Below are 22,194 nucleotides of genomic sequence, written 5' to 3' on the forward strand. Positions count from 1 at the left end.
TGATCCATTTTGCTAGACAGTTTGCAGGAGGGTTTTCCAGGTCTTCAGTGAAGCTTCCTCTCCTTTTATCAACTTCCTCACCATCTTTCCAAGTACATGGGGTACATCTTGCACAAGGTCATATGTGGTGAGGAACTATTTTGTTAAACTCCACAGAGGGAGCTGAGAGGTGAGAAAACGAGACGTGCTTCAGCTTGCGTAGGAAGTCTTTGGCAGAGCCAGGATTTGGATCCAAACTTTGCAAGTTGTCTTCGTTTTTCATTCTATAAGACAGCCCATCCTTCCTCAAGCTTCAAGGTTTTGACTGCTTATTGTATGGGCCATTTTTGTTTTAAGCTTTGAGACTTTCTACTGACCTTTACTTGTGAATCTGACTGTAATAGGAGAATTCAGGCATTTCTAACCACCCCGAGGGTTAATGCTATATATTTGTTATGTCCTTAGCTGTCAGGCTGTGGGTTCAGAGCTGCATGGAGACCGAATTCAGGGAGAAATGTGAGCCAAACTGGGAGAATAGAAGGGCCAAAAGGTAATTGAAAAGTGTCATATGCAGTGAGAATGCAAGACGCTTGGGAAAGAAGGAGTTGCAGCCTGTGCTAGCAAACCTCAAATAGATTCATGCCTTATTTCCAACTTTTTGATCCAAGAACGACGGGAGCAGCACATGATAGAAGTGCACTTTGGGGACAGATGTTGAGAAAACAGACAGCAAACTTTATGCAGCACTTGGAAATTATTCAACATTTGTGAAGTAGCAGATGCATATTAATAAACCTGCAGATAGATGTGTAAATCAGCACAAGTGGTTCATAGCACAGTGCACAGGCAGAAGGAAAGAAATGGTCTGCAATATCCCAAGCACTACTCAGGGATGGGGGGAAATACGTGAGAAATATCACAGGGTTTAACTAGACTTTAAAAGGTTTCAGTAAGGAAATGTCTTCCTATAAACCCAACCTTCTTGCCTTTACATGGCTTTACTGATTTTTTTCTTCATTAAGTATGGTTTTGTCCAGTATCCACTGTCAGTAGATAGACCAACCTCATCGAGCAGTCAGCTTTCCAGTTGTGTATTGATCCTCAATGCTATAGCAGAGAGATTATAGAATTTGCCTAAGGCTCTGCAAAGATTTAACATTAGCTCTTAGTTCTCAGTTTTTATTTCTCTTTGCCACACCACAGATAAAATTCCCTAGGTATTAGAGACACTCTTAGATGAGGATGTTTTCTTTCCACTGGAATTTCTAAAATAACATTCACCTTGTAACAAATGATGCAAGCCTTGGGGCTTGATGTTTCTTCTGGCCAGGAAAGCACTAAAAACTTCTTGCTGAGCTAGTTTTGAAATGCTGTCTTTCAAAAGTAAAGTAGATTCTGGAAGCACTGAGCACAGCAACCAACGTGGGCTTTCAAGGAAGCAGAAACAGATGGAGTTGGGAGCCCCAGGATGAGCCACAAGAGCCTGGCTGCTGCTGAGACCCTCGTTGTCTCCCGCAGGCCTCTGTGACTTGCGTGTCCCCAGCCATCAGGCAGGAGTCACTCTGTGGCACGCTCCTGACCTGCAGCGTGTGCACTGCGGTGCTCCCAAGCTGCTGGGAAGGCAGTCAGGTTTCCATGGGGATTTCCTTCTTTGAAAAGTGTTAATTTTGAGGAGATGTTTCTGTTACAATAAATCAGCATGATTTTATATGCCCAGAAGTACTTCTTTGGAAAATTCAGGATTGGCTCTATGCAGTCTAAGCCTATCTGGTCCTTCTTTTGGCTTTGCTCGCACTGCGCTTTTCATCAGTGAAACTGCAAGTGTTTTTATTTAACCTTCAGTTGAATGCTGAAGAGACAGAAGGCCATTCTGCTCATGGTTCACCTGTCCTTCAGGATGGAGAGAGCACCAGCAACTGTTGCTATGAATATTTCAAATGACATACCTGGGGCCCATGGAGAGATTATTCAGCTGGAGTTTACATAGCAGGCAGGGAATTATGCCGAGGGAAATACAATCACTATAGTGCCTGCATCTAATATGTGCAGTTTCCCTTGCAGGCTTTCCCTGTGTTTCAGCTGAATGCTAATGTCTGTAAAAACCCAGAAGGTTTTTATATACATAGAATTTCTGTGTGTTAGAGCCAGAGAAAAATACATTGAAGTGAATGTTTGCCTAGGGAAATATATTTTTGCCTAATATAACTGATCATTTTTAATCATATCTGTTCTAAGTGTAGCAGGGTGAGCTGCAGTCTGGCTTATATGAGAAGATAGATCAAAATCAAGTCATTCTCAACACAGCGTTTGATGCCAACTTTGAGCTCTGACAGTATGCAAAAGAGGATATATGTTCAGTTTTATGCACCTCTTTACTATTTCATGCTGTGTTGTGTAGTATTTTAATTTATGTTGGATTTTGTTCTAGCAAAGCTGACTTCAGTTCTCATATAAAAGCAGTTTCTTCCTCATTTTGGTAAAATGTGGAATTCTTAACCAAGCTTGGAAACTGAAAACCAATTGGAAGCACTTTCTTGATTCAGCAGTATGGTTTGTTGAAAGATACTTGCTCTTCAAGCTCCTGTCCTTCCAGTAATGTCACTTACAGGGCGAAGCTTCAGCTGTCACTTCCAGTCCCTTTCATCAGTTCCAACTGGTTTGCTCTGGTTGAGCTAAACCTTGGTTGGTTGTTTTCATTCAGTAACTACAATTTAAGATTGGATTGATGCTCTGGTTGTGCTGAGGTCCAGGGAATTTGTTCCTTTTCACACTGCAATCCAGCCAATGCGGTATGGTGCAGTGAAGGACCCAGGTATGTCACAGGGTACAGTTTGGAAGCTGTGTGCATTTAATGCTCTCACTAGACTTGACAGTCAATATTGCTCAGTTTATTGATAGATGTTCTCTACATGTGTGCAGTGAAATTCTTATGACACTGGAGAGAGATTAATTTGTGGCCTTGCTAGTCTGGTCTGCGCTGTAAAATTTGCCATCTGTGAACATAAATTTTGCCCATTAAGTTTGATGAGTTACCACTAACCATGGGTTAACCGGAAAGATAGGTGGAATGGGCTGTGTTGCCATGAGTAAACTTTTTCATGGGCTACCTAGTTTAAAAAAAAAGAAAAAAAAAGAAAAAGGAAAATGAAGCACAACTTTGAGATTCCACTAGGACTAATACAGGCACCAGTGTCACACATATTCTGGTACTGTTTGTGTTTTGATGCACAGGAGTCTCTCTGTTAACTTTTGTACTGCTAAACTTAGGTGGAACATAGTAGTCAAGGAAATATGGAAACTGGGGCTCAAGAAGGGGTAACACCAATTTTTGTGCTATTTACTAAACAGAAGAAGTCTCATACAGATGGGAGTTGTAAAAGAGACAGGAGAGAACTATTCTTGCTTAACTGGAAGGAAGGAAAGCTCACCCAATAGCACTGGAATGGCTTGCATTTATTTTGTGATGTGTTATTATTTAATTCCATCTTGAGAATCAATGGGTGTATTTAAAAGAAAAATGGGGGTAATTTTGTACAGCAGGAAAACGTTTAATGGAATAAATGGACAACTGCTCCTTAGTTATAGGAAAGAAACCAGGATACTCTCTTTATAAATAAACAGCATACTTTTGTCCCATTTTCCAAGTCTCCCCATTGACACCATCAGTGAGGATGTACTTGTAACAAAGGCTGAGCGCTGACAATGATTTGTCCAGTCACAGACAAAACATGGGTTTGTTGGCATTCCTTGCATGTCGCTAAACATGAACAACCCATCCTTCTTTTAAGGCCAATCGGAATAGAACCAGAGAGATTGGAGATATTCCAGGAATATCTCCAGGAAGCGGCTGAAACCAGGTAATGAATCCCAGGCTAGAGACTTGAAAGCAGCTGGGATGCAGCCTCTGTGTGGAGGAGAATGGCAGGACCATGCAGAGAAACCTCACTGTTCTTGGTGCCTAGGCAACCTCAGGGAAAAGCTGCTGCTTTGCTCTGCTGTGCTCCACATAGTGCAGGGCAAAGATTGCTCTTTGATTTTTTGGATGAACCAGTACAAGGTGTAATACATGCCAGTTGGCTTGTATTGATTATTCTCACTAGGAAAAATGATATCAAGGATTTATATTAATAAACATATATCCATATGGAGGAGGTTATGTCTCCTGCTAAGGAATAAAAATTGCACAGACCATTAAAACTGACTTACAAGGCTTCTGCGTTAATAATGAAAGATCTGTAGAAGTCTGAGCAGTCGTCTAGAAGGCCAGAAAAAGATCATTAATAGGATGCCTCCTGCCAATAGCTGCCAAGAGCAAACAAAGGAAAGAAAACAGAAGGTTTTAGATCTAGAAATGCATAGAAAATGAGAGCATACAGACTGTGGGGAATGCAGCCTGGCTGTGAGTGAGGAGGAGGCTGTGCGTGGCCTTCAGTGCCTGTAACCAAGATGGTATGAATGGGGAAGCAGGGCAGGATTATTACTGGTGAGAGAAATGAATGATTAACTGAAGCATCGTTTTAGAATGAAAATTCAGCAGAACTGAAAGTGTTGAGAAGGGGGAAAAAATAGACTTCTGAAATTCATCAGAAGTGCTAGTTCACATGTAGAAATAATTACAGAATTAAAGCCTTATTGGCCACTTGGGAATATCTGGGTTTTATGCAGAGGTTTTAATAAACCCAGAATGAATGTTTAAATTTGTTATTTCTCTCTTCTCTGAGTATACATTGAACTAAATGTAAAATGAAACAGTAATATGTAATACTAATACAAAATATCAAGCACTGCAGTGTCTGGAAAGGCCAGAGGTATCTGTGCAACCTTAACTCAGCCCCCATGTATATACACATTATAACATTCCTCAAAGACAAATTCACACTGTTTTGTTTCCAGATCTCCTGCTTCATTCAATGCATATATTGGCTTCCTCCCACTGTTTTCTTTTTGTCACTGAATAGGGAAGGGAGTAACATCTTTCAGGACACTCCTGTGAAGCCTGGGGCAGCTGTCACCAGAATTTTTTTAGCTTGGATAAACCATTTCTATAAATTCTCTCTCAGAAAGGGTTGAACCATTCTTTCACTTTTCCATTTGAGACAGGCACGTGGCCCCAGAAAAGTAGCTTCAGCAAATGAAAGCCTGGCATGATGGTATGGAGTTACAGATTTCACAAGGATGCTGTATGAATTGGGTAGACCTGAATCTCCGTTGACTTGAGTGAAAAGGACATCCTCCCTGGATACCCGCAGGCAGTGCCTGGCAGTGCTGCACCCATGTGTGCAAGCCAGCCTGCCCTGGAAGGGGTTGTACTACACTGCCAGGTTTTCTCTCCTTTTCATATGCTTTAAGATAACCTGCTCTGCCCTAGCCACAGTGGAGAGGGAGAAGAAACGAAATCACCCCTCATACAGTCTTAAAAACAGTTAAAACCAACAAAAAAATAGCTCCTTCCTAAAGCTCAAGCACTCCTAAAAGCTTAAAACCCGATGGATATCTGACAGTGAATAGATGACCCAGTGAATCCTGAAAGACCCCGCAAGACTGTAGTCAATAAAGCTTTTTAATGGAATTTTAGATAAAGGTCAACTATCTGCTACAATAATCAGCCATCCGCAATCACTCTTCACAGGGATAAACCAGGCAGAGCAGCAGCCCCATGCGACAGTGAGAAGCTCTTGTTAGTTGTTGAATATTGGCTTTGAAGCACTTCCAGACGGGATCGCGGTGCATGGTGATAAATGTTCTTCTTTATTGAGACGTTTTCTGACAGCAACTTCTGTTGCCTTGCAGAAGGGGTCTGGAATGTGCTGCTTTGTCCTGAAACACAGCTGCTTCTTGCTGTGGTGGTATTAAGGTGGTGTGAAGGTAAAGGAGGATGAGATAGTGAGAGGAGGCTGTGGTGCTGAGTTTGGGAGGCTATGGCAAGTGTCCCTGCAGTCTGCCCTGCTCTCACCCTTCCTGGCTTAGGGATGCTCCCTTCTCCCATGGGAGTGGGGAAATGTGTGTAGTTGGAGTTGGAGGGGTTGACCAAAATGCAGAATTAGATGAATTATAAATATTTATCGTGTGTATTTCACCAGTGTTTTTCACTGGGAAAGTGAATAGTGTGGCTGCTAGTTATTTTTAATACTGACAGTTTGAGAATATTTCACATGTATGGTGGGGGAGCACTGAGTACAGCTGCAATGAAATAACGACCCACTTTCCATTGGAAAAGGTGTTTGGTTTGCCTTGAAACCCTACTTTTTCTTCTGTTTGAGTCCTGCCAGCAGCACAGCTATCTCATTCATCTGCCCATCTGCATCTGTGAGCACTAAGGGATGTGGCAATGTTATGTAAATTAATTTGCTGTATCTCATATGCAGAACCATAAAGTGGAAAAAAAGAGAGTTATGTTGATTTTTAAGTCAGTTGGTGTGTGAGCAGGCATATGCGTCTGCAGGACTGAACTACAAGTGGGTGAGCAGTGTTGTGTGTAACTGGTGGCAGCGTATCTTGTTTGACAGATCAGATTGTTTTGCACATGTGTGACAAATAGGGTTTGTAATAGAAGCCCTGACAACCTCTTGTCTGCCAGCCTGTTAGCAGCCACTGCTGCACTCTGCAGACGGAGATGATGTGAAAAGCAGTTCCTGTGGATTTGGAAGGTGCCAATATGCCATGTGACTTGACACAAGCGCAGCCTTGGTGATGGTAATGGAAAAAGATTTTACATTTTTAAATGGTTCAGGTTCTACAGGCTTTTTCCTTGGCTGATCCCCATCTCTGAGAGCTTCGACATGACAACTCCTGCTAATTAACTCCAGGCAGCTCCGGCACAGCCTGGTGCTTGCTGCAGGGCCGGGTGCGGAGCTGCACAGCACTGCCAGCACATGCAGCACATTGCATTGAGAGCAAGGTACGAGCTGTGATTAAACTGCTTGTGATGTAGTGCCTGGGAAGAAACAAGTGGATTTTGGAGGGGACTACTGCTAAAAGGACCCCCGTGGTTTGTTGTATATGTTCAGGCTCCCTCTATGCCATGTGAAGGTGTGTGGGGTAGTGATTGCTGTTGGACAAGGAGCTGTGTCAGGGGCTGCTGAAATTTCAGCCTCTCCAGTTCGCATAGAGCACTGTCACTGCTCTTCCCTAAATCTCTTTTGTTGTGGCTGTCCTGTCTGTAGTTGTTGCCTGCAGGAAGGGACAGGTGCCTTCCCCTTGTTGGGATTAACATTGGTGCAGATCCAAAATGGGAAGGGAAAGCCACTGAAGATGGAATTAGGAGTTCAGTTTTGCCTGTGAGCACCTGGTTCTGAGTTCAGTTACCTCTATTATAATGTACAGAAAGCTGCCTTCAGATGACAAAACTGCTTAGATACACAGTATCACAAAGGGCAGTTTAAGGAAGATAGCTGCAAGATTAATGTTTTCATAGTTCTGCCTTTGAGTGATCATTTCAAGTTTGGGGACGTGCTGTGGCTTCTTGCCTACTGTCCTAGTGAGTGGGTCCCTGGCCAGGAGCTTGGGGGGGGTGTCTTTGTTTTGCACAATATGCTGAGTGGTCTCTGCTTTGTGCTACCAGACAGTGATGGCATTGATCAGCTTCTTGTAGGCTCTTCATTAGCTGGCTGCAGTAAATCACTATCTTGTTTAAACAAGTCAGACACAACAGTGATTTGGTCGTTGATGCAGTTAGTTCTGGCGTGTAATGAATAATATTAAAAGTATAAAAATGTGTCTGCTTTGAAATTTACTTTCTTCCCGAGTTAATGTCTTGGACCATGCATTGCTGTCTTTTTATCCTGGTGAAATACTCTCCCATGAAGTTCATGAAGTACTGCTTTGAGTGAGCACATTGATCTCAATTTCTTCGTGTTCCTGCTGATGCAACAGAGTTGGTTTCATCCATGTGTTTACCCATGAGTTTTTGGATGGCCTGCTACAGGAAGGTTGGTGTGATGGTTGGCTGACAGCTTTGTGAAACAAGGACCTTCAGAAAGAGTGAGAGACATAATACTGGAAGAAAATCCCCCCCCCCCCCCCTTACATCAATAAAGGACTTGTAAGAAATGGTTTTGGACAAAGCAGAGCAGGGACCTGTGCTTCATGTGAGGTATTTAAAGCTTCATATATTGCCACGTGTGCCTTGGATGCTGTACTTGGCCAGGGTATGAAAGAAATCATATTAACAAAGTTATTGGATCCCAGATGAATCAAAAGAGCTGCAGGAGAAGAAAACAGTGACAAATGAGTCTGCCATCCTGAGGTACAGCAAATGGTGCTTACAGTTAAAGCTATTTCACTTCTTGCAGTATTTGGCTGCCGGCCCTCCAACACTGTGTGGGCAGTGGGGAGCAAGGCAGTGCGAGGAAGGTGATGCAGGGCTACAGAAAGCCCCCATGCAGTGAAGCCAGTGCTGCTTTTCATGGGAGGACTGCAGCAGGAGTTCTTCCCGAGCTTCCCAGAACACAGGGAGCTGCTCCTGCGAGGCAAGGTTCATCTCCCATCTCCCAGAATTTACTCTGCCCTTTAAAAGCCCCATACCCTGAGGAGCGCTGGATGTCAGTAGCCTGTATGAAAGTGCTTCATCCTGTGTTGAGGAAAACATCTCTAAAATACGTTCTCCTTAGGATCCTTGCAGAGATGCTGTGGATATTCCCAGCAGAGGAGGGACTGGTCAGAGCAGTAGAATTTTGAGAGGTATCACAGTGAGGGGGATGCTGTTGTGAGTGCCATATTCAAGCAGCCCCATGTTTGTTGGACAGATTTGTCACCCTTATCACTGTGAGCCATCGGGCATGGTTCCAGCAGGTCTCCCTCTGCTCCTGACGTCCTTTTAAGTTGCTCACTGGGACCAAATCATATCTTCCCCTCCTCACCACATCCTTTTAAAAGTGTTTCTGCCAAGGGAACTTTCTTGGTTGATGTTTTCTCACCGTGTGGCCCAAGCTTTTGTGGGATTAATGAAGGAGTCCTCAAATGCATTTTCGCTGAATCCCCATCTCTATTTGCATCGGTCCGAGCAGGCAGCAAGTAGGAAAGGAAGAAGCAGAAGTGTGGGATAGGTGATGCCTTGTTCGTGGGCTTTCTAAGCGTCTGCTAAAATTAATGAGGGTCTAGGCAAAAAATGTGCCAAGTGGCCACAGGAAGCACAGGTATGAGCACTTTGATGCAGGTCCCTGATGGAAGATGATGCTAGAACACACCAAGTAATGCTGGGGGAACAGTCTGAAAAGTTTGTTGCATCCTGGGAGGTGGCAGAGGGAAAGGGAGAAGCTGTAGCAGCCTGTGAGAATCTGGACCAGGATCCAAATGCATTGTGAGTTCTGGGTTGGTTTGGACCTGGGATTTGGCTCTGGCCCAACTCTAATTTAATTTGCCTGGCCAGAGTCTTCCCTCATTTATACAGAAAAGAAGGGTTATTTAATTGACTTCCGTGGAGCTGCTTAGGGCTCATGCCAGTAAAACTGTCTGAATTTGATTGTGTGCAGGGCACATGTGTGTGCCAGTGCTCTGGCTTCGTGTTTCTGATAGTCGCAGGGAATTTTGTTAGGGGCAGTAGTAACCCTGGGTGGGTGGATAGGACACAGATGGATAGGGAATGGTTATGTTTTGGATACTGTTTTTAATGACACACAGTCACACCAGTAGTACAGTCTTAATTATGGCATTTCCTGCTGTTCTCCATAATGTGGCATAAGTACCTATGCTCTTGAGCTAAGATGACTTTTGACTCATTTGCCAAAGCTAATAACCCTTTAAAAATAATTTAAACCTTTTCAGAAGTATTTCACTGGTGCTCCTGGGACCAGTAGTCCTTTATTTGCTATGGAGCAGATACTGAATAGTGGTACTGTGGACTCCCTCAAATACCAACCTTATGTGAGATGTAGTGATTACAGCAATTAAATCCTCCTTGCCAAGGCAACCAGAGCTTTATTTCAAACTGAAGTTAGATTCCCCCCCCAAAGTGAATCTCTTCTACATGCATTATTCATTTGTCTCTGGAACAGCCTGTATGAGTTGGACGAGCGCAAATTCAGGAGTATTACTTATTAATTATTGCATTGAGGTAACGTCTAGGATGGGCTGCCTCAAGGGGTCAGGGAGTGCAGAGTTCCCCCATGCAGCCAGAAGCAGAACAAGGCCAGAGCCCTTGTCTCGAGGTAGGGTTTGAAGACTTAACAGCATTTCTAGAACAACTTGTAAAGAGTTTGTATTTGCTTTTTGCTTGACTATAACCTGAGGAAGTTTGGGTATTTCAGTCCGGTGGATGCTTAGGCCAGTGCTGTTTTGACCATACTCTTAAACTTCTTTACTTAAATATTTGATAAGAACTAGGTCATATCAGCTCAGGCTTTCCAAGTCCATTTGGGTGACTTGAACACTGAATTCCTTGTCAGTGTGGCTCTCACTTGGAGAGAAGGGCAGTGATCAGAAATGATGCTTCAGATGGAAAATTTACTTAAACCATTTTGGAAATTCTAGCTTAGTATGGTTTTTTGATTCTTTTCAAAAAAGAAAAATATGTTAAAGACTTGCCTATAACTCCTGCTTTGAATGTGCTATACCCTCAGTTTAAGATTGAGTTCATTGTCTGTTTCTGCTGTTACATAAATAGCAGCTCGATTGACAAGAAAACGACAATGATTCTGTTGAAATCTGTAGTGCTCTCCTACATTCATTATTCCTGAGATGACTGAAAGATTTACAATAGTTTATAATCTGGTATCATTTCATTCTTCTTCTTGGTATTATTAATCACCTTGTCATAAAACGTCAGGAGAACTTTGTTCAGCTTGCATGACTTGGGCTGAGAAAGCCATACTTCAATATTAATGTTTCTTAGGAAATTGGGTAGGTATCTTTGCATTCTGGGAGCTGTAAAATGGATGAGTGATGTTCTTTGACTACACATTAGGTGCTTACAGGGTGCTGAAATTGAAGAATGGTTGGAAGAAACCTACAGCTGTATCAGTTTGGGAAGAAAAATGACTCTGCAAAGCAGATCTGGTTCAGGTCAATATTTGGTTGTAGACATCTGAGCTCACAAGTACCGTGGGATGGTGCAGTCTCGTTGGTGACATGAAACCTGGGCCTCAGTTACTTGGCCATTTGAAGATTCTGGGTTGAATTTCATAAGCCTGGAGGCAGTCACCCAGGATCCTGGCTGGGTTTCAGCTTCAGTAATTACAACTTGCCAGTGCAGATTCTCTCTGCCTGTTAAATCACATACGCTATTTTTCACTTCCTTTGTTGAACTGCTGTGTCCCCCGTGCTGTTGTTGATGATAATAGTTTTAATGCTTGGCCTATTTTTGTAACATTATTTTACCTGTAACGTCTCGTGGTGTATTTACACAAAATGTCTGTCATTGCTTTGATTTTACAGATTGCTATTTTTATTGCTCACGTTCCAGTGATACACCTCAAATAGTAGATGCTTTCCAAAAGGAGGAAGGCAGTGTCCTTCTACCCCTGAACTTGTATTTTTCAGTGAGGACTCTGAAGCCAAAGGGATGTTTCCGCCCTTTCCTTTAGGTCTCCTACCAAGGCAAATGTATTTGGGGTGGCCAAAATTGAGTACCCAACCCCAGGGTGGTGTGTCTGGTGGGCAGGGAGGTACCAGCCTGTGCCTGCATCCTGTGCTGCCCCCCCCAATGGTGATGCCCAGTTCTTCATCCCTGGGGCTCTGTCCCTCACTCTGTCCCTTGTGTGCCTGGGCTTTCCCCAGTGCACTCGTATCCCTTCCATCCCGAGCCTCCGCAAGGGAGATTCAGGACGAGTGCACAGGCTCGATCCGTGTGCAGGCCAGGAGAGGGCAGAGCGGACTTGTGTCTGGCTTGTGCCTGGCGCTGAAAACCCAGGCAAAAGTCAGCTGCAGGTCGGGAGGGGAATAATTTTGGGCAAGGATGTGGCTTGGTGCTGGCAGAGGTGTCCCAGCTGGGATGGGAAGCTGCTTCAGCTGTGATCCTCCTGAATGGACTCAATGCATCATCTCAAAAATGCTTCTGTGGGGGAGGACTTAGAAAGGTGTGCACCCTGTGGGCAAACCCTCTGCCAAGGGCTGGGGACCCGGTGGCCTGGAAGGCTCCCCCAGGTATTCTTCCTTACTGAGGAGGAGCAGGGCTCTGCTGGGGTGTCCTCCACGCATCCTGGGGTGCTCTTGGGCGGTAGGTACTGGGTTTGTGCTCATGTGCTACCCCAAATTGCATGTGACATGGCTCTTTCCTTTCGTTTTTTCTTTCTTTTTTTAACTTTTCCTTCCTTAAATGATCTCTGAAAGCTGTGCATTTTGTGAGTGCTCTGTGCCTCTTGTGTGTGCTGGACATTGCAAGTGCACTTAACACAGCAAACTTCTTCCTTGGCCTGTAGGTTAAGTAGCTGTAGGTGAGCTTGTCTCTTTACAGAGCTGCTCACAGTTTGGACTTGAAAAACAATGGAAATGTAGTTAATGTTCAGCCTGACAGAGTCTTAGCAAACATATTAAGGGCTTCATTTAATAAAATCATATTTCACTTTCATAGACAAGAAGCAGAATAGATCTGAGTCTTTTTTAATGAAGAAAGCCCTTAGTAAGGCACTTGCAATCCTTCTTTATGTGAAGCTCAGTCTCAGGTTTTTTTATTTAAAGAGTCAGGGAGATTTACTGCAGCATTTTCTAAATGGTGCCGTGCTTCCTTTGGAACAGAAGGGAAAGGGAAATGTATCATCACGTTAAACAGATATGAAACAAAAATGTGGTTTTTTTTCCCCAAAAGAAAGGTTAAACATTTGCAAGAAAAATGTTCTTCACAGAAATCTCAGTTCTGCTAAGCCCACATTTACTGTCAGAAAATAATGGTGCTGGATGAGCTCTAATAATAAACCGATTTGTGTGTGCCAGGGGAGTGGACTTTTCCATTTCTTTGGTTGTAAGTCACGCTGAAGGGCTGCCACTGGGCTACAAGAGCACGGATATTTGCACACTGGGATTTGTGTCTACTTGAATTATGTGAATAACTCCATTGAAGTACAACTGGGAAAAAACGTCATTGTGTGGCTTATGAAAATGTGGCTTTTTTCTCCATTCAGTGATGTTTGAGCAGCTCCGTGTATTTTTCTCTCAGATTTTACTTTTTCGTTCTCTTTTCTTAAGCGCTCTCTGCACAGTGCCTCAATGGTACCGTGCACAGATCCTGCGACAGCAGACTCCTCTTTTCTGGGTAACGGGAATGCCATGGCTAAGGAAAAACATTAATGGATGGGCTGTGAGAGGGCACCGGTGCTGCACAACACTCACCGTTCCTTCATTGGTCCCATTTGTTGAGATCAGCAGTGCACCAAAGCATGCAAAGTTAAGATTTGCTTTGAGGAATATTGAGTGCTGTTTTTCCCTGAAAGGAGCTGTTCCTGTGAACATTGCTGCCAGTTAGCTTGCTTGGGAGAATATGGGCAGAAATGCAGTACAAAAGTAGTACAAACGCAGCTAAATTGAATACATTTACAGATGTAACAGGTTTGATTTTTTGTTTTTTTAGGCTTGCAGAAGTCTTTGAGGTGAGGACTGGCTATGTAGATTCATAGCATCTGATGTGATAGGTCCCTCAACACATTGGCCTTCAGGTGCCACTGTGGTCTGGTGGTTTTAATGGTGATGGTGAAAGTGCTGGTCCCATCCAGCTTGTAGACCCACAGGTTTCCAAGGCAGTGCAGGTACCTTTTATCCTCTCCGGTCCACAGTCAGTCATGCTTGCAAACAGTGTGAAAATTGGATTTGTCAACTAGTAATCCCTCAGTGATCAATAATTAGTTGTAATTATGCGCTGTGTAAGTGCTGTGGAGAGAAAATTGAAGTTTGTGGTTGGAGCAGGAAATGAAGAATGGCAGGTACACCAGACTGGTTGGCATAGGAGAAATGCAGGTGAAGAATGGTGAGTTAAACTGCCTTGTGTAGCTGGGCCACGTCACAGCTATAGGGGCAGTAGTGTTCAGACTGAGCTTGCTGACATTGCAAATTGAGCAATGAGGAGGTTTGCTTTTTTTTTTTTCAGTTTCCTCAAAATGCATCCAATCCAAAATGTCACGAGCAAGCCCTTAGTTGTGAGAAGTATCCTTTGAAACTTCTGTGTTTATAAATCAAAGATCCTTCCCCCACCCTGGTTTACGTTTTTGTCAAAATATATGTGCTAGGAGAAACTGAAATCATAGCTTGAGTATTCACTCATGGGACTATGCCATCCTTTTACACTCCCTCTGAAGGGTGCAAGCCTAGACCTGTGGTTTGGTTTTGGATAGAGGAGGAAAGGTCTTTGGTTTGCTTCTTGTTGCTTTGTTCTCTGCTCAGAAGAGCACAACAGACCATGTTTCCAGATGGGCAGAGGTATTATTCCATGTTTTCTCTAGAGGCACTGAAAATCCAGTTGTGTATGTCCTGGGATTTCTGTGCAGGCTTTCAGTTAAATCAGTCAGATTCTTCTCAGTCAAGGAGCCAGAGAGGGTATTCGTTTCTTTATCTGTATACCCATGGGTTATTTCCACTGCCTTATACCTCCGATTGCCATTCTCTAAATAGACATGCAAAATGAAACTCTTTAACTGCAGGAGGTGGGAGTGAAATAGCTGGAGTAGACCTATTACCCAGTGGTATGTGGGAAAGAGCCAGCAAAATTTATAGTTTCTGAAGAAGCAGTGTATTTTTAAGCTTCTTGTATTCCTACACTTCACAGCCAAGATTAGCAGCTTGTTGACAGCTCCATGATATATTTACTGTCACCTGGCTGGAGTCCGAAGCAAGTGATAAATTCTTAGTTTGAATGAGCTCGCGTGACATGCAGTGACAGATATATTTTTGTTACTACAAGTATGTAGCATGTCCTGTGGTTGGGGATTTTGGTGCTATTCTTGGTTTGGCCTTGAGTGATTTGCTTGCTTTCCTTGTGCTTTTGTTTCACCATCCAGGAAAAGATGGAGAGAACGACACATTCCTCATTTGCTGTGGTGGCTCATTCTGTTTCTGTGTTGCTGGAGCCGGGCTCCTATCATTCTCACTGAGTTCAGTAGAGACTGGCTGCTGGCTGGAGGCAGCTGGTGCTCTGCAGAAAAGAACCCAACATTTCCAGTCACTCTATGTCATGGATCTTGGGTATATGTCACATGAACTTGCATTCAAAAATTTGGGTTTGGAGTGATAATACTACATTCTGGGAAGATTCCCCTTCCAGAATACACATTCAGTATGAGAAGAGGGACAGTGTGAATCAGTTTTATCTTCCTGTGACTCGTAGGAACTGAATTTGCAGATGTTGCCATGCATGTAAAACCATAGTGCTATATATTGGTGGACTCTATTCAAATGAAGAAGAAAAATAAATGATAATTTAGTGGATTCCTTCATCTTCCTAGTTTCTGGTGTCGAAATTTATCTCAACAAAGTGGAATCTGTCTTCCCCAGGCCTTTTAAAAGGTCTTACATGTATCAGTGTTAATAGGATGTGGCTGTGTTCAAGCTGGTGGTCTGCTGCTTGAGAAAAATCTGATTGAGGTGAACTGGCTTTGCTTGCAGTGGGAAAAGGGAGGGAAGTCTAGTGTTATACCCCAAATCAGGAGCTTCTGTATGCTGGGGAGCTGGAGCTGGCCTCAGACTGTGCTGAAGACATTGTCATCTGTGGCTGGTCAGCAAGGGAAGTGGTGACACAAACAACATTCGAAACCACTGCAAAGTACAGCTGAGTACTGGGAGGTCTGTTTAGGTCTAGAACTCGTCTTCACTTGTAACAGCAGCTTTTATCAGCTTGAAAAACAGGAAATTTGAAAAGCATGTAATTATTTTATTCCCTGGAATAGGAAGATTGAATTTTCTCACTGAAGACTATTCAGAAACATATGCACACTAACTACTCCAGTTCTTCACTTGGAGGATAAAAGCAGCAGTTTCCAAGCAGGGTAATACACGTCTGCTTGATGTGACTGCTGGGAGGAAGCAAGTGGAGAAAAGAGGAGGCTGCTGAGTCTGACAAGGAGGAGAATGGACAGAAATGCCACACTGCAGCACAAAGGCATTGGAAAGGAATTTGACTTGTGGATGCAGCATGGGGACTATGGGAGGCTGTTCCTTCCCTTCAATCACCCATAGAAGCAGGGTTCTGCTCCGGAGGGTATCCATAGCATATGTGTGGCAAATGGATTCGTGTGGAGCTCCATTAGCTTGTGCTGTGTGCTTTCTGTGGCTGGCATGCCATGGGGGAATTTGGCAAAGGTTCGCTTCGATGGAAGGCAGTGCTCTGTAAGGGGATTTTACAGTACATGCACATGCAGACTCCCCGGATCAGGCCTGATTAATGGATTTGGCCAGAAAACTGAAGGGAGCAGCCAGTTTGGGAAGTGACACTGCTGTGCATGCGGGAGCATCTGTGCCCTCCAGAGTGCCAAGGAGGGAGCAGCAATCTTACAGAGTGGGTAAAATAAGAAGCTATACGTGTACAGTAGATACATATGTAAAAGAGGAATGCCCCTGCCTCTACTGGATTGTGTATTCGTACTGTTCTGGAGAAAAGTTCCAACTGTACCTAGAAATGGGTCTTTTCGAATTTGAGAGCAATTTAATGGTAAAGCATAGCAAATGAAAAATGTCAGTCTAAGATAAAATGCATACTTTAAACTTCATGTTGTATGGGTTTAGAGTTCCTAGACAGTTTTCTGAGGTTTTAAACCCTGGATGCCTCCAGAGAGCAAGAGATTTGGTACTGAAAGTCGATCTTGTTAGATGGCCTATGCCATTTTTACATACCTTGGGCTACAGGAATTAATAGATGACATGGATTAATATTGTTTCGTTTAAGTATAGGTCTGCAAGGCAAATATATTTGAAACAAAGGAAGTATCTATGTCGATACACTGAGTTTACTTTGAAACAGCTTAGTTGTTTATGTAAATTATTTTGCTTCTGTGTTGCAAAAATGGTGTAGGAGAAAACCAGAAGAGGACAGAGAAGCTGAATTAGCTCGAAAACATGTACCTTGGATGCTGGAGACTGAGATGATGTTTCAAGCGACAGAGAAGGTGGCTCTTCCCATATCAAGGAAGTTTTTTGCTTTCATGCAGGCAGAGCAAGGAATTAAGTCTGGGCAAAAAGCTCAAGGGTTGTGCCTATTCAGCAGTACCTTGAGAGGTGCCACATGTGGAGCTGGCATCCTCTGCGTATTTTCATGTAGCTGAGCTTCATGGGGTGATGAGAGGCAGATGTCCGGCCTGGAATCATCTCTCGATGCTCTCTCCTTGGCAGTTCTCTGCTGCCTGCTTCTCGCTCAGCTACCCACCTCCCTTCCTCCAACAAGGGTAGAGACACTTTCTGAAGCACCTCCAAAACTCTGATGCACTTAGACATCGGAGTTGGAAGGGGTACCTCTCTTTCTACAAAGTCGTGGTGATCGCTCGCCTTAGGGGGGAGAGCATATGTACAGCAAATGGACACTTACATAACCCTGTTAGCTTATACTGTATGATTTCAACTGTTGGGTTGCCACAGGGAGTTGGAGAAGGAGAATTAGGTAATTTAAATAGAAAGATGACATCCTCCAAAAGAGCGGCATTCAGCACATACTGCTGGCTGGCCCCCTTGTTAGAGCCAATAAGCAAATTTGGCCCAAGTCTTGTTGCAGCATTGTACGATGGCACCAGCATAGCAGAGGAATTGGCAGTATCAGCAGAGGTGGATGCTGTGGATGCGATTCCTGCCATCCGCTGCCTGCAGCTCTGACTGTGGGAGTCTCCTTCTCCATGGCAGAAACCTAGGGCCAAATTAATTGTGATTAATTCTGATTACAGACCATTCCCTTTGAAGAGACTCTTGAGATGAATTTGTCCCATGTGTGCTTTAAAAGGAAAGTTGCTCAGAAGTGCTTCTGCTAATGCATCCTCCAGGTTTATTTCAATATCCCTTTTCTTTTTCTCAGCAATTGGTTCTTTTGGCTCCTGCTGCAACTGGACATTTTGCATTAATTCCCTGCAGGGCTTCTATGCCATATTTTTAGGCTTTTGAGTGGCATTGTGGAAAACATGAAAGCATTATGGTAATGATCAGGGCCAATTCTTGTGTTCTTTATGCAGATATCAGTTAGGAAGAAATAATCATGCAAAAACCCTACTAAGAACTTATTTAAGGGAGGGTTTGAGTCAGGACCTCAAGGTTTGATCATGGTGCATGATGGATTTTAACAACAGGTAGGTAGTGATTAGATGGAAGAATGTAAGTGTAAATGGTTGAAGTGCTGGAACAAAAAAGGAGTTAATAGTATTGTCTGTTCAGCACCACAAGGAGCTGTTGCACATTACTACATTTAAAGAAAAGGAAAGTACAATGAATGCACTTTTAAGCCAGTTCCTCCCACTGTTCTTTTCACTGGGTTGTGAATATTCGGTGGGACTGACTGAAGGCTTTGTCTGGTCTAGCAGGAGCCTCTCTGCCCCTAATAGCAGTGCAGAAGGTATGGCACAAAACCTGCCCTTGTTTATTTACTTACTTACAAAAAGGAGTATTTGCAGAAAGCTGTGCTTTCACCCAGGCTTTAAGAAAAGCCACCTCTGCTTCACTCCTAGGGGTCTTCTGAAGCTCTTGTGATGAGAAGCACTTCTCACCATGAACTAACTGCCAGATGCATTTGAAATTGAAGATTTATGATTGAAATGGGCATCTCAGAGCTCCCAGCTGCTGGCAGCCGTGTGGCAAAACAATTGCAACATTTCCAATCAGTTTGTAGAAGCTATTTATGTAAAAATGAAGGCAGCTTTAAATATTTATTTGAAATGGGTTGGTTATAAGTATTGAAGAGAACTGCTTTTATGCCTCTCTGTATACTTAAAGTAGGGTGAAGGTAGCCAGGGATCTGATTTACTAATGTCATGAATGCTGAAGATAGGTCATTTCTGGGCTTTACAGGTCTCTACAGAGAAGGAAAGGAATTTGGTAATGTTTAGGTTCATTTGAAAGATGTATCTGAAGACCTTTCTAAGTGAATGAGAACATTTCAGACGAGGGATCAGGAGCAGGGGAAAACTCGGCAGATTTTTCCCATTCATGGGCAGAGCTTGAGAGCAGCAGGAAGCTGCCCAGTGAGTGCATGGCAGGCAGCAAGCCTCGAGGCTGGGGCACTGGCCAGGGGCTTAAACTTGAACTGAATCAATTTTCCTTGAAATCTTTCCTGATTTTCATCTAAGATAGACACTGACCTAGAGCTCTGTTACCTCCTGTGCTTTCTGTTCACCCTCGAGCTCTGTGGTTGGGTAATTTGTACTTGAGACTTTTTGGTGGGTGGAAGGGGTAAAGGACATCTTTGACCCTCATTTCTGCTCCTCTGACATAGCTTGTTCCTGAGCCTCCAGCAAAGCTTTCTTTGACTCTATAATTGTATGTCTCAAGTGCAGGACTTTGGAGAAAGAGTATTGTGTAGCTGACTGTGTAGCTGTTGGAGCAGTAGCAGCCAACTGCTGTGTCATCAGTGGATGGCAACTGGGGAGAGAGGGGCTGTCCATCTCTGCATCCCAGGAAGTCCTGCACATAGGTGGAGAGGTTCTTTGGTGCAGAAAGTCCTCTCCCAGCTAGCAAATGTGATTTCGAAAGTTGTAAGTCCTTCTGACAACTGCTCCTATTAGGAACTCAATCAGTACAGCATTGTGAGTTCAGTCAAGCTTTCCCCTGACACATTATGAATGTATTAAGTGATGAAACGTCAGTCAATCAAAACAAATTTGCACTTATTCCAGAAAGAAATCTGAATATGTAACTGCTGAGTGGTGATTAGGTGAGCAGAGATTTTCACAGTCCTTTGGCTGGGTAATGGAAGTCTTGAGTAGTTGGGTTAACCTCCCAGCTAATGTAGTTGTAATCCTGCTACAGCCAGATTGTTTCTCATTTCTAACCAGGTTTGAATCGCAGTGTTTCTGACTGGTTGGTTCTGAATGATTTAACCTAATAAAGGTCCTGTCTGTCATATTTCCAAGTACTCTTTGCTGAATTCTCTTCCTGAGCTGTAGAAGGTGTGCAGGGATGAAAAGGGGGCCTCTTGGCACCCAGCAAATGTCTTATTGTTTAAACTGCAAACTGCCTCTTGTCTGAAGTAATCTTGAAGAAAAAAGGCTTTTCAGTAAATAAAAGGGAAAGTCTGCTTAGTACAGTTTCGGTTTTGAGTAAGACCGTCATTTCTAGCAGGCTCAGCCACTGATCCACCTGATGGGGAAGTGGTGCCTTTGGAGAGACTGCAGCCCAAAAATTATTCCTGCAAATGTATTCGCCCTTTGAAGAAACCCAGCTAAGGATTTGAAATCTAGAAGTGCTGAGGCTGTAGGGAAGCTCGTCTGGTCCAGGGGGAGTCGAGATGTGTGTATGTGGATGGGGTGGTGTTCAGTACCTTGGTGTGGGCTGTAACAGGCAAACGTCCCAGCTAAGCTCTGGTGTGCCCTGCAGGACCATGGGTTGCAGGGTGGGCATGGACCTGAAACCTCTCTTCAACCCTCTTAAGGTTCTTTCCTGGCAGGAGATGACAAACCCATTATCCTCTTCATGCGCCGAGATCTTCTGGCTGCTGAGCCATCAATAATATGTGCTGTTGCTCCCCAGCATGCGTTCCCAGGCAAGGCTTTGCAGCTCTTTGTGTTTTATCACGCGTTTGCATTGGTTGCTGTGTGAGCCTCTCACAACACGTCACTTTGCTCCGTGCCACTCGACGTTGACAGTGTCAAAAAGCAGCTGAAGGTGTTGAGATCTCTATCTTGGCTTGTCACAAGCCTGCACATCTTGAGATTCCCCCCCCACTTTTGTTCATGGTAAAGAAGACTTCCATGGAAGGAAGAATCTTGTGATTTGGCTTTATAACCCAAATGCAGCTGACTTTGCTACATACCTAAAGAGGAACTACAGGAAATTTGGATAGGACCTCTTTATGAGGGTGTGCAAGGTATAATGAATTTAAACTGAAAGAGAGATTTAGGTTAGATGTTAGAAGTTGTTCCCCGTGAGTGTGGTGAGGCACTGGCACAGGGTGCCCACAGAAGCTGTGGCTTCCACATCCCTGGCAGTGTTCAAGGTCAGGTTGGATGGGGCTTGGAGCAACCTGCTCCAGTGGAAGGTATCCCTGCCTGTGGAAAAGGGATTGGAACTGAATCATCTTAAGGTCCCTTCCAACCCAAACTAGTCTGGGATTCTGTGTGAAATGCAGGTGGTTTATCTGAGTGAGGGCTGCAGCACTGTCTCCTTTTAGGGGCTCTTTTTCCCCTCCCCTCCACAATGTGTAACACATTCGGAGCTCTCTGGGCCCTTTTTCATAATGTCCTGATTCACTGGCAGTTGCATTGCTTTAAATCTGTTGTTCGTTTACTTTTCATAAAAGTCCCCAGCATCAAAACCTGCTTTTAAACTTTCATTTTCTTCAAGTTTTTGTGGGTCTACTGCAAAAAAGAAAAAAAAAATCCAATGCCATTTTATTGCCTCTTAGCATCTGCTTCATTATCCATTCTGTTTTGATACTTATTTGTTCCAATAAAGGAATAGAAACGTTGAAACATGCTGCAGAAAGCTAAATGAAGTGCCAGCAGTAAATAGCATTTTTGATCAATTCAATAATTTTTCTTTCTGTTTGTAAATTGATTGTAAATATACTTCCCATTTGTTACAACATTTGTTGCTATTTGAAATTGTTCTGCAATCGTTTCATACTAGGTGGGCTTGCAGGGTTTCGTCTGAAATTAACTTATAGCTGTAAGCTTAGTGGTATCTGTTCTACAGAGAGTAACTCTTCTGTTTATGTAGTATGCCTTGGCTGGCAGTGTGGGCTTTACCAGAGCATCGACTTGCATGTTTTCTCTAGATCAGCTTTTAACTGATCCATAGGAGTTGAACACATATCAGTGTCTGTGCTATTTTATTCCTAAATTTAATAAATTTACAGCCCTTCGTCCTTGTGTTTGTTTTAAATCTTGGTCTGCTTTCAGATTGCAATTACCAGTAAATACAACCTTGATTGTAATAGTACTGCTGAGGCTTCACAATTCTAAGCAGTAAAAAAAGAGGGGTAGTGTTGGTATTTCTGATAGATGAGCTTTAGAGTATAGCTTGAAGGGCTGCTTTTTGAAGCCTGCTGCTATGCTGGCAGGCAGTGTTACACCTGAAAATAGTTGTGCCTGAAGTTAATTGAGGATGATGGTTTGACACTGAAGGTTCAAGTCAGGAAGGCAACACCACCAGATAAGAATGGAGCACTTTCTC

At 43.5% G+C, this 22,194-nt stretch overlaps 1 protein-coding gene across 1 annotated transcript in view; it reads left to right on the forward strand.

The window, feature by feature from the left end:
* The window catches only part of LOC133207527 (transmembrane protein 132B-like), a gene marked incomplete at its 3' end in the record, with an annotated part of 100,728 nt that overhangs the window by 64,037 nt on the left and 14,497 nt on the right, over positions 1–22,194 (forward strand). The gene's annotated exons all lie outside the window — the stretch shown is intronic.

This window comes from Neopsephotus bourkii, unplaced genomic scaffold (genome assembly GCF_033783945.1).
Source record: "Neopsephotus bourkii isolate Nb327-2 ecotype Australia unplaced genomic scaffold, CSIRO-AGI_Nbou_v1 NB_230, whole genome shotgun sequence".
In the NCBI taxonomy this organism is placed as follows: Eukaryota; Metazoa; Chordata; class Aves; order Psittaciformes; family Psittacidae; genus Neopsephotus; species Neopsephotus bourkii.